Source organism: Callithrix jacchus, chromosome 8 (genome assembly GCF_049354715.1).
Source record: "Callithrix jacchus isolate 240 chromosome 8, calJac240_pri, whole genome shotgun sequence".
NCBI classification, from domain to species: domain Eukaryota; kingdom Metazoa; phylum Chordata; class Mammalia; order Primates; family Cebidae; genus Callithrix; species Callithrix jacchus.
The window spans coordinates 41,616,691-41,627,021 of record NC_133509.1 but is presented as its reverse complement, the minus strand read 5'-3'; the positions used below and the strand labels follow the sequence as shown (position 1 = coordinate 41,627,021).

At 45.1% G+C, this 10,331-nt stretch overlaps 1 pseudogene; it reads right to left on the bottom strand.

Annotated features, from left to right (window-relative positions):
* Window positions 1-8,806: 8,806 nt before the first annotated feature.
* LOC100404797 (DCN1-like protein 3 pseudogene) lies at window positions 8,807-10,032 on the bottom strand (annotated as a pseudogene).
* Between the last annotated feature and the right edge of the window lie 299 nt (window positions 10,033-10,331).

Genomic DNA, 10,331 nt, shown 5'->3' with positions numbered 1-10,331 from the left:
CTTGGGCGGAGAATTTATTGGATAAGCATCCTCAATCATCATCTTTCGATCCAACTGCTACCACCCGTGCCCAGCTCAAAGAATGCCTTAGTTTCCTGAAAACATGGTAATTACACATTATTGAGCAAAAAGCTTTTCCATCTTTAACTTATCTCAGCAAAGACAGGTGACTGTGCTTTAAGTTTCTAAAAATTTAGAAAGGGCAAAAAAGAAAATGGTAATAAAACAATAAAGTATCGTTCCTCAAAATCAATGAAAGAATTTTATGTAGGCTCAAATCCTGTTGTCTTAAGCCTAAAATACTGGTTTTACTTTGAACATTCCTTGCCGGTGCACGCTGTTACTTTCTAGGGAAAGAATACTAGAATAATTAAAATGTCTGTGCATGGTGAGGAGTGGAGTGAGGAAACAGGGGAGGAGATAGAAAAGAGGCCCTTTTTGTTACAATTTTGTCCAAGGTCTGAATTACCACCGAGTTATGCTGTGCTAAAACCAAAATTTTTTCCATGAGAGTTTCAAAGTGCTCATTTCCCTGGATCTCCACCAGTAAAAATTTCAGGCAAATGACAGTCAACAATCACTTGTTACCTGAGTAGGTACTTACTCTTAGGAGTTCCTTCTGGAGCCAGTAAGAGAAAACTCAACTCTTTTCTTTTTCTTTTTTTCGGGAGCCTAGTTCTTTCTTTGTTCAGGTTTCCAGTCTTAAAAGCTGAGCCAGCTAGAAGGAAGGTGTTTGATACTATGAGACTAGCTATTCCTGATGCAGGTTTCAGGTGTACCCAACTGTTGAAGAATGCTGGGAGGTTTATCAATCAGGTGAAATCACTTCTTCCATTCTGGCAGTGAGTTCACAAAAGTCGCTCCCTGCTGTTATAACCCATAGTGATGGTATGGGGAAGAGAAAGAACAAGGTTATCTCACAGAATTCTCACATTAGGTCTATTTAAATATTAAACAAATTCACCAGGATTGGAGTGTCACAAAAATAAACGAATAAACAAAGAAGGAATCAGTGTGCCATTGAGGTTACTGATGCTGTGCTTAATTTTGAATCACAGTCTGGTCCTCTGATTCTTTGTTGTTATGCCACTGTTTAACTTTATTCAAAGAACCCGTAACATTGTTTCCCAAAGTAGGATCTGTGAACTACCTGATGCTTGCTAAAATATAGACTGTGATAACATCCCAGCTTCAGTGCATCAGAATTTCTAGTGATAGGATCTGATCCACGAATACATAATTTCTTTATAAACTTCCTGATGTTTCTTAAGCATGCTGATGTTTGATGGTTCTCAAACCTTTTTAAAGTGCATGGCAATCACTTTGAAATGTTTAAAATGTGCATCCTCAAGGACTGGGATTCAGTAGTTCTGAGTTAAGCTCAGAAATCTGCATTTTTAGAAGGAAGTCTGGTAGTTCTGAAATAGGAGCACACTTTTAACCACACTGCACAGTTTCTATGTACTCAACTATGCAGGCAGCTCTACTTCCCATCTCTTCACTACTGGTAGGTCTCAGTTTTCTTTCATCTTTACAAGTCCTGGCTGTTCCCATTCTCTCTGGTTTCTTTCTCAGGACTATTACCCCTCATCCTTTCCATTCCAGGCCAGCCTACTCTATTGATTCAAATGCACAAAGAAAATTCATTAAGAGTAAAGACATTTCAGGGAATATGCCACTACAGTAGAGATGAATCACAAATAGAATCCTCATTGTTCAGGATGTCCTTCTCAAATGGATCATGTTGGACTACTACCTACTGACCTGAAAATCTTGCACTAGACCCTAAGACTCGGATTACAGTCACAGGGCTCACTCTCCATAGTCTACCTTTCAAGTCTAGGTACAGCTAATAAGTTAATTTGTACTACAGGCAATTGTGAGATTCAAGCTCATCCATTACCATTTCTTGAACTGTCTAGTCTCCCAGCCCACCAGAGTAATTTATGTCCAATTTACCATTTTTTAACACTTTTAAGCCCCTATTTTATAGTTTTATTTCAAAAACACAGGAAATTAACGCTATTACAAAAATTTGTAGGGAAAAGAAAATTAGGGAAAAAATACGAAAGAATCTTAAGTAATACATTTATTTTCTTCATTTTACAGATATGGAATCCAAAGGTAAAGAGCTATTGCTCCCATTCGTACTTTTTCATATATCTGTATGTACCTTAATTCATAGGCATAGATTTCAACCATGGTTTTGTACGTCACGTTTTCCCTAATAGTCATCAATCCATCTCTCCACTTATTGATTCAGTTGATGAATATTTATTAGTGTACCACAGAGCAACAACATCAGTTTGTACGCTTTTAAAACATTTGCAGATATTCTAAGCAAACTATGATACAACATTGCTTAATTCATTTTGCTGTTCTTGCTGGTAAAGTTGAACTTGTTTTACAAATATTTACTGATTTTATGCTACGACGTTTGAGATAACTCTCAAATATTTTGCCCATTTGTCATTTGTGTTTTGAGTTCTTTGTGACTTTTTATTTATATGAACACATTACATATTACAAACAGCGATCCTTCATTGGTCACAATGGCTGTAATACTAATTAATTAACCAAGCTACTACAATTTGAGGCAAGGTTCATAACTGTCTTCCTCACAGGCTTTCTTTAGGCTTCTGTAAAACCTGAGACACTGTCTTCTCTGCAGCCTGGCTGTTGTATTGGCCTTTTATTTTTTATTTTTATAAGTTTTCATTTAAAAGATTCTGCTTTTAATCTATTCCGAAGTGTTGGAAGCTGAAGTATGCAAGTTCCTGCCACCCACTCTTCCACTACAGTTTTCTGAGGACATAATTTTTAAACAGAAAAACAAAAAGTGAACCCACCTTGTACTGAAACCAGATGGGACCAGAGTCAGCTCCACAGGCCGCTGTGGCAGCTTTGCCAAAGCAGGCCCCATGGAGTGAGCTGGTGAAGTCAGGGGACCTAAAATCTCCCTCCTGTGAGGAAAGGGCTGGGTAAACTCAAGTCCTCTTTAGTAAAATGGTCCAAATTCAGATGTGTAACCCTCCCTAATGACCATCCCTGGCACTCTTCTTATACTTTAGGTATTGAAGGCAGCTCCCTCTTTTATGGTTGGTTTTAGCAGGCAAAGAAAGAAAGGAATATGGTATATACATATTTTACATGTATATACACACACATACTTGGGGGTAGGGAAAGGAAAGTCATGTAAACCTTAAACAGTTATCACATATCACATGACCCCTAGATGAGCCTGTGTCAGGTTCATGATTACACCAAAGGTCATGATGAGGTCTGGAAGGAGTGGGTGGATTAGCAGAGAGAACACTCAGGGGGCAGAGGCAGGTGAAAGATGATTTTATTCAGCAGCCACCCTCATCCACAGCTTTCTCACACTCGCTTTCTACGCGGTTCGCCTTTATCTGGGCTGTCTGCTCCCACACCTGCATCTGCATGGCCCGCTCTCCCTTGGCTTCAGGGTCAGCAGTTTAACTCTTTTTCTCTCTGGGCATGAGTGAGACGAGCTGTATCCTGGCTCCCTTCTGTCAGTCTACCAAAATGGCTAGCTCTGACTCTCTCTTTCTCTGGGCACCAGTGCACCCACCATGTCAAATCATGTTAAGCTGAACTGAGCCCCAAGAGACACATCTCTTGTGCACAGCATCAACAGGGCAGTTATACCTTTTACAGATAATGGCAGTTCAGAGCCAAATATGAACTTACATAAACAGGTTATATAACAAGTGAAGGTGCGCACTTGTGCAACAAACTCGCTTGGATATCCGCATCAGCCTATTCATTTACCAAGGACATTCGTGCACCTTACACTCTATCACTTAGGCCAAGGGAGACATAGGCCTTGGACACACAGGCCTGGCATACAAACTTTGGGCACACAGGCCTGATACATACACATAGGCTTCTGGGCACATAAGCCTATACATAGGCTCTGTGCACACAAGCCCATCATATACACAAGCTTCAATAAACTGCCAGCTATTGGCATAGATTACCATAAGTGTCAACCTCCTTAGTGATTACTGTTCATATTGCGCTGATTTCAGATCATTAGCTACTTTGCCTACACCTGGTTTTAAGCCATATGGTGTTAGTACTAGGCTGGATTGGGGCAGCAATCCAGCAAAAGTAGCTCCTCACCTACATCTATCTGTGTACGGTGCCCTATTAGGAATGGGTGGATGCCTTTCCCAACAGTGAAGGCTTAGGATTTAGGGGTGCTTCAGGCCCCATGGCCTTACTTTTCATTAGGACTACAGGTCCCAAGACTTCCTGTAACTCTGCTGCTACAGGACCTGAAATCAGTGTACTTCACTGCTCTAAGTAGGCACCCAGTTTACTAAAGTGGATGTCTGTGCTGCCCCAGTTCATGGGGTCATTACTCATGAGTGTACCCACCCTGCTGTCGGGTAAGTTGTCTGTACGACGGCTGCAGCCCATCCTGCCATGCTCTTATGAGCCAGAAAGGGCAGTATATACTGTTACTAACTGCTTTCCCAGCCCGGGGGGTGGTTATGCATGAATGGACCCATCTTATTATTACTAACTTCTTCTTTATCAAGGAATACCGGAGCTCAGCTCCCTTCCATAATTGGAATCAAAAGCACTGGCGTACTCAGATGCTCTGTGTGCTCCCACAGGCCCTAACTGAAACTCTCAGTGGTCACATGCACATCTAGCTTAAATGAGCACCTCTGGTCAACTACTCATAAGGCTTGTGCTTGCTCAATAGCCTACTTGGCTACTAGGAAGGCTATCACAGCCGCATCATCCCAATCCCAGGCAAGAGGGGCACTGCTGCTTCTAAACCTGCAAGAGAATCAGAGGTTAATATAACATCATTAACAAGACCATGACATATGGTGAGGATATGCATATGCCCCAGAGTAACACTGTAATAGTCCGTTGTCATCCTCCCATGAAAGCACACTGTTCCTGGCTCTCTGGAGCAATGTCAATGGAGAAGAATGCGTTAGCCAAGTCCTATCACAAAGTGGTACTGTCCCAATTCCACTGTCAAGCGGTCCATCAAGTCTATGATGGAAGGTCCAGCTGCATGCAGAGGAGGTGTTAGCTTATTCACTTCCTGATAATCCACTGTCATCTGCCAAGTCCCATCAGGCTTTTTTTGACTGGCCATACCAGAGAATCGTAGGGGTTATGGGTGCCACACACTATTTGCACCTCCTCTAACTTCTTACTAGTCTCAGTTACCTCTGTATGTCACTCCCCACCAAGTTAGCGGTATTGCTGAGTGGAAGTAACTTGTGGGGGTTGTGGCAGAACTTGGGGCTGGTGATGTGTATGCCCATACAGCACCAGCTTTACTGCAAGAACCAGGAGTCCAAATTCTCTGGCTGTGGTGTGTAAGTCCAGACCATGCAAAATGTCCACCCCCAGAATATGTTCAGGTGTAGGACAAGCATACACAGTATACAGGTGGGGAGGCAAGCACCCAACACCAAGATGCAGAGACACAGGATTCACCATCACTGACTGGCCCCCATAACTGTCAATGTATGCAGCTTTGCCCGGAAACTAATCCAGGTTCCCATAAACCAGACTGCAGTTTGCACCAGTGTCTACCAGTACTAGGACCCACTGTACATCAGTGGGGAACCAGAGGATTGCCAGCTTCATATATAGCCTCCAATTGTCTAGGTCCCCCCACAGTTGAGCACCTTAGCCAGTTCCCTAATCAAACAGGAAAGGCCCAATATCTCTGCCTGTCTGCCAATAGTCCTTGAGCTGAAGTTTCCAGGTGGGGCTGGGTTGAATAACGTTGTCTTGCCCCTGCTTGGGCATTCTTTGGAATTGCTGCTCCCAGGACAATTGCCTCCATAGAGCCAACAGCATTCCTCTGGGTTGCCTGTCAATTTTATTCCTAGCAACTCCAGCTGCAAGTAAATCAATCCACATCTGTATGCAGGTCACCCACTGGGGCCCTTTTAATCTTGTGGGATGGTTACCTGTGAATGGAACACCTTTCCTTCTTTATGGCATGGACTCCCAGGTTCCACCAATGGTTCCACCATAGCGGTAGTCACCTCTTGTATGCAGTGCCCCACATACTGGGTCAGAACAGCAGCTAGAGAGCCAAAAGCATTCATGCAGAACTCAGCACAAGATCACGCATGTGAGAGGTAAAGGGCTCATCATATGGCCCCCAGGTATTCCGATCAAACGGCTTGCTGCGTACCCGTCTCCTGGAGTACCTGCACCAAATCAATATATGATTGCCATTTACTCAGTTTCTGGTATCTCTTGGCATCATTCCAAACAGTCCGTACGGCTGCCATCAGCCACTTGATTGACATGTAGTCAACTTGCCCTTGTGCTAACCTTGGCCCAGCTACTGCCACAGAGGAAGCGGGGGATTGGGTGAGTTGTGATAGAAGCCAGCTTCTCCATCTCAGAGGTGGAGCAAGAAATGCTATCAGCTCCTTTGGACGCTGCCAGACTGTTTACCTAATTCCCTCAACTCAGTGGGGGTATGAGCATTGTAAGAGGTATCGTCCACCATGGTGGGGGACAAGGCTGGGCTCTCCCCTGGGGCCCCATCGGCTGCTTATGTTCTACCTACTGATGGATCACAGGACAATCTCGCAGTGGAGGAGCCTCTTTCTCCTCCACATCAGACCAAATGGGTGTGTCCAGCCAGGAGGATGGGCTCAAGGTCGCCCTGACAGCTGTTTCTAACTCTTCTTCTTCCAAGTGCCCTGCTTGTGCCTGAAGGTCCCCCACCCCCAGGTCCTGCTCCAGGCTGTGCACTTGGGCCCCCGGGGGCACAGCTTGTGCCAGGAGGTCCCTTACCTGTAGGACTGAGCATGCACTTCCTACAATGCAGTCAGAAAGCCCACTGGACTCTGCCAGTGAAGGCGCATTCCTTCTTGGTGCTGTGTGATTCCAGCTGCTTCAGTGCTTTCCCTACTCTTGCAGGAGACCTGTCTACTGCCTCCCGCATTTCTGCTGGGTCTTGTCCAAGCAGCACTGCTGCCACCAGGTACAGCTCATGCTGTGGCCACATAGCTGACCCTAGAGTCCTCAGGGGCCAGAGACCCACTCACCTCATCCTGCTGACATCGCCAATTGTCAGGTTCATGACTATACCAAAGGTCATGTTGAAATCTGGAGGGAGCGGGTGGAGGAGCAGAGAGAACACTAAGGGGGCCATACGCAGGTGAAAGATGATTTTATTCAGCAGCAGCTTTCATCAACAGCTTTCTCACACTAGCTCTCTACACTTCGCCTTTATCTGGGCTGTCGGCTCTGGCTCTGTGGCCCCTGCCGCTGCCCACACCTGCAGCTGCATGGCCTGCTCTCCCTTAGCTTCAGGATCAGGAGTTTAACTCTTTCTTTCTCTGGACATGAGTGAGTGGAACTGTATCTTGGATCCTCTCAGATGGACAGTTCTGACTCCCTCTTTTTCTGTGTGCCGGCACGCCGGCTATGTTGAGCTGAGCCAAGCCCCAAGAGCCATGTCTCCTGTGCACAGCGTCAATAGGGCAGTTAAACCTTTACAGCAATAGTGCTCAGAGCCAAGTACAAACTTACACAAACAGGTTATATAACAAGTGGAAGTGTGTGCTTGCACACCAAACTCACTGAGTCATGCAGGCCTGGGTATCCGCCTCAGCCTATTCCTTGACCAAACCCCATCCATGTACCTTGCAGCCTGACATTAGCAAAGAAGTAATAAAAACCTCCTGGGAGTTAAGTGACAATGTGGATGTGGCAAGAAGGGAACGGGCACACATTTAAGAGTTACATACACTTAGATATCTGTTTGGCAGAGTTCAGACCAATCCCCAGCTCCTGCACTTGTTTTTAATTCAAGCTGAGCTGCATACCACAATATTTTTTTAAGTCAGGTGGCCCGCAGGCAGTTTCCCTACGACCAGGAACAGAAACTTTGGCTCCAAGGCAAATGAAAAAAGAGGAAAAAAAAGTATTTCCACTTACAACATAAAAATATAAACTTCATCAAAGACAGAAAAGTATCCAAGAAGTCTACTTCTAGCAAAACTGAAGTAATGCTGCTTTCTCTGCATTCAGTGCTCAAGTGGTTCTCAGTACAATGTGTTCTTAAAAATATGTCCACTTGACTGACAGGTTCAACATATTGTTGAATAAACCCAACATGAAATGCAATCATTCAAAGAAAGACTCAAAAAGAAGTGAGGGAAATAAGGGTTTTGGATAAACTAGCTTAAAATGGGGTTGTTGCCAGACTAAGAAGGCTCATGACTGGCCCTAGCTCTCCCAGAGCTCTGAATTGTCTGGGAATTAATGCAAGTGTGGTTAACAGTTAATGCTTTTATTAAAATCTGTGTAAATCTTTAAAAATAATCCTTACAGCCTAAATTCAACCATGTAAACAGCACTACACACAGCACAGACCTGCCCTGAAAAACAATATACAAAACTGAGATCTGACACCGTTACCATTTTGTGATGTTAATTCAACCTAATAGTCCTATCCCTCTTCCCTATTCTACACCACCCCCTGCAACACACAAATCTAATTTGTGCAAGAAAGAGTGGGCTCATTCTATCTGAAGACTTCAAACAAAAATACACAACATGTATGTAGCCAGGTTCAAATATTTTGGGAGACTCCCCCACCCCCAAAAAAGAAATGAAATAACCGAAAAATGAAGAAAATGCCTAAAATATGATAAAGCATTTTAGAGCCCTTTCGGATACAAGGCAAAGAAAGATGTAAAATAGGGAATATCCAGATCTTCAGTAATTTCCAGAAAGGTCCTAATGCCTTGGTCGGCTGCAGGGCAGTGGCAGATCCTTGCTGCTGCTTCTGGGACAGAGAGCTAAGTTGCCTTCTTGAGACACAAATCCTCAGACCTGGGGCTGAGTGCACCTCTCCCTTCCCCTTCTCTTTTCCTTTGTTCCATTTCCCACTCCACAAAGATATCGAATAGGCTTGGCCAGGCCTCATCTTTGCCATAGTTGCTGAGGTCAAGACTTCATCTCAGTGAACTTAAAGAACCTGTTCTAAGTGTCCCGGGAGATGCCCTTGGTCCCCAAGGAGTTCTCTCTTAGGAAGTTCAGCCATTGGTCTAATACCTTAGGAAGTTCTGGGTAGAGACTAGCTTCTGGGTAAACACTAGTTTGCACCGTGCAATGGCTATTTCGCGATGCAATCACTGCTGCCCTTCAGCATCCAGGCTAAAGTGAAATGTTAACAGATAGAGATCCTTGAATTTATCCAGTTGTTTAGCTTATTAAGAGACCAACGAATTGTGCACGGATTCCGTCAATGCTGTCTGCATTTATTGCTTTGCAGCCATCAGAAACTCCTTCCTGGTACATCTGCACGTGGTTGCAACCTGGAACTTCTAACCCCAGAGCTGAATTCGGAATTCTGTGAGGTCGACACACAGGTCATCGCAAAGACATTCCATGCCTTCCTCCAAAATTGCATCCTCCTGCTCATCCTCGTAGCACCTGAACAGTTCTTCCAACCCCTGCAAGGAAGACGTCTAGGCATTGAACATGGATTCTCTCCGTGCATCTCCCGAGGACGTCAGCAGAGGGCAGGCCTCAGTAGCAGCCTCCACCTTCTTGGTCCCACTGACGAGTAGGTTCCTACCTGGCTTACCACAGGGTGGCATCATCTCCTCACTGCGGCCTGCACCCTGCCTGCTGTGCGACTTGCTGCTGGGGTCAAGAGCTCCATTCCTGCTGCTCCATCCCGGGGTGGATTCCATTTCTGCTACTCCATCCCAGGGTCTGCTACTCCATCCCAGGGTCGTGGCAGTTGGTGACACGCTGACCCATTGTGCTGGTGGCCACTCTTCTAGAGCGCCCCCTCTGGATCTAATGCCCTCGCTACAGCTGGCCCATGTACCTCAACACGCCATCAGCTGGAGGAGCCATCTAACTCACCACTCCATTAGCAAGTGGTATCAACTGGCTTTTTAGGCTGCCCACCTTTCAGAAGAGTTAGTCCAAAAGCAGCGGCTCCAAACGTTCCTCCAGTCAAACGTTCCCTGGAAACAACAGAGGCCCGGTGGGTCCAACCATTTACCATCCCGGCTCGCGTTTCCGATCTCCTTATTGGTGCTGCCACCTCTTCTTTTACCATTGACACCACCTCTTCACTGTTGGCCCACCGGTGTTGGCCAACCAAACGCTCCCCGCTCCCCATGACCCGTATTTCCTTTTAAAAGCCACAAAACATAAGCTGTAGTTAAAGGATGTCTACTTGTATCATAGCTACTTATGCATGCATTAATCTTGGCTTGAGTGTGAACTTCTTGGGGAAGAAACTATTATATTGATCATTCACTCTCTCCAACCCTAAT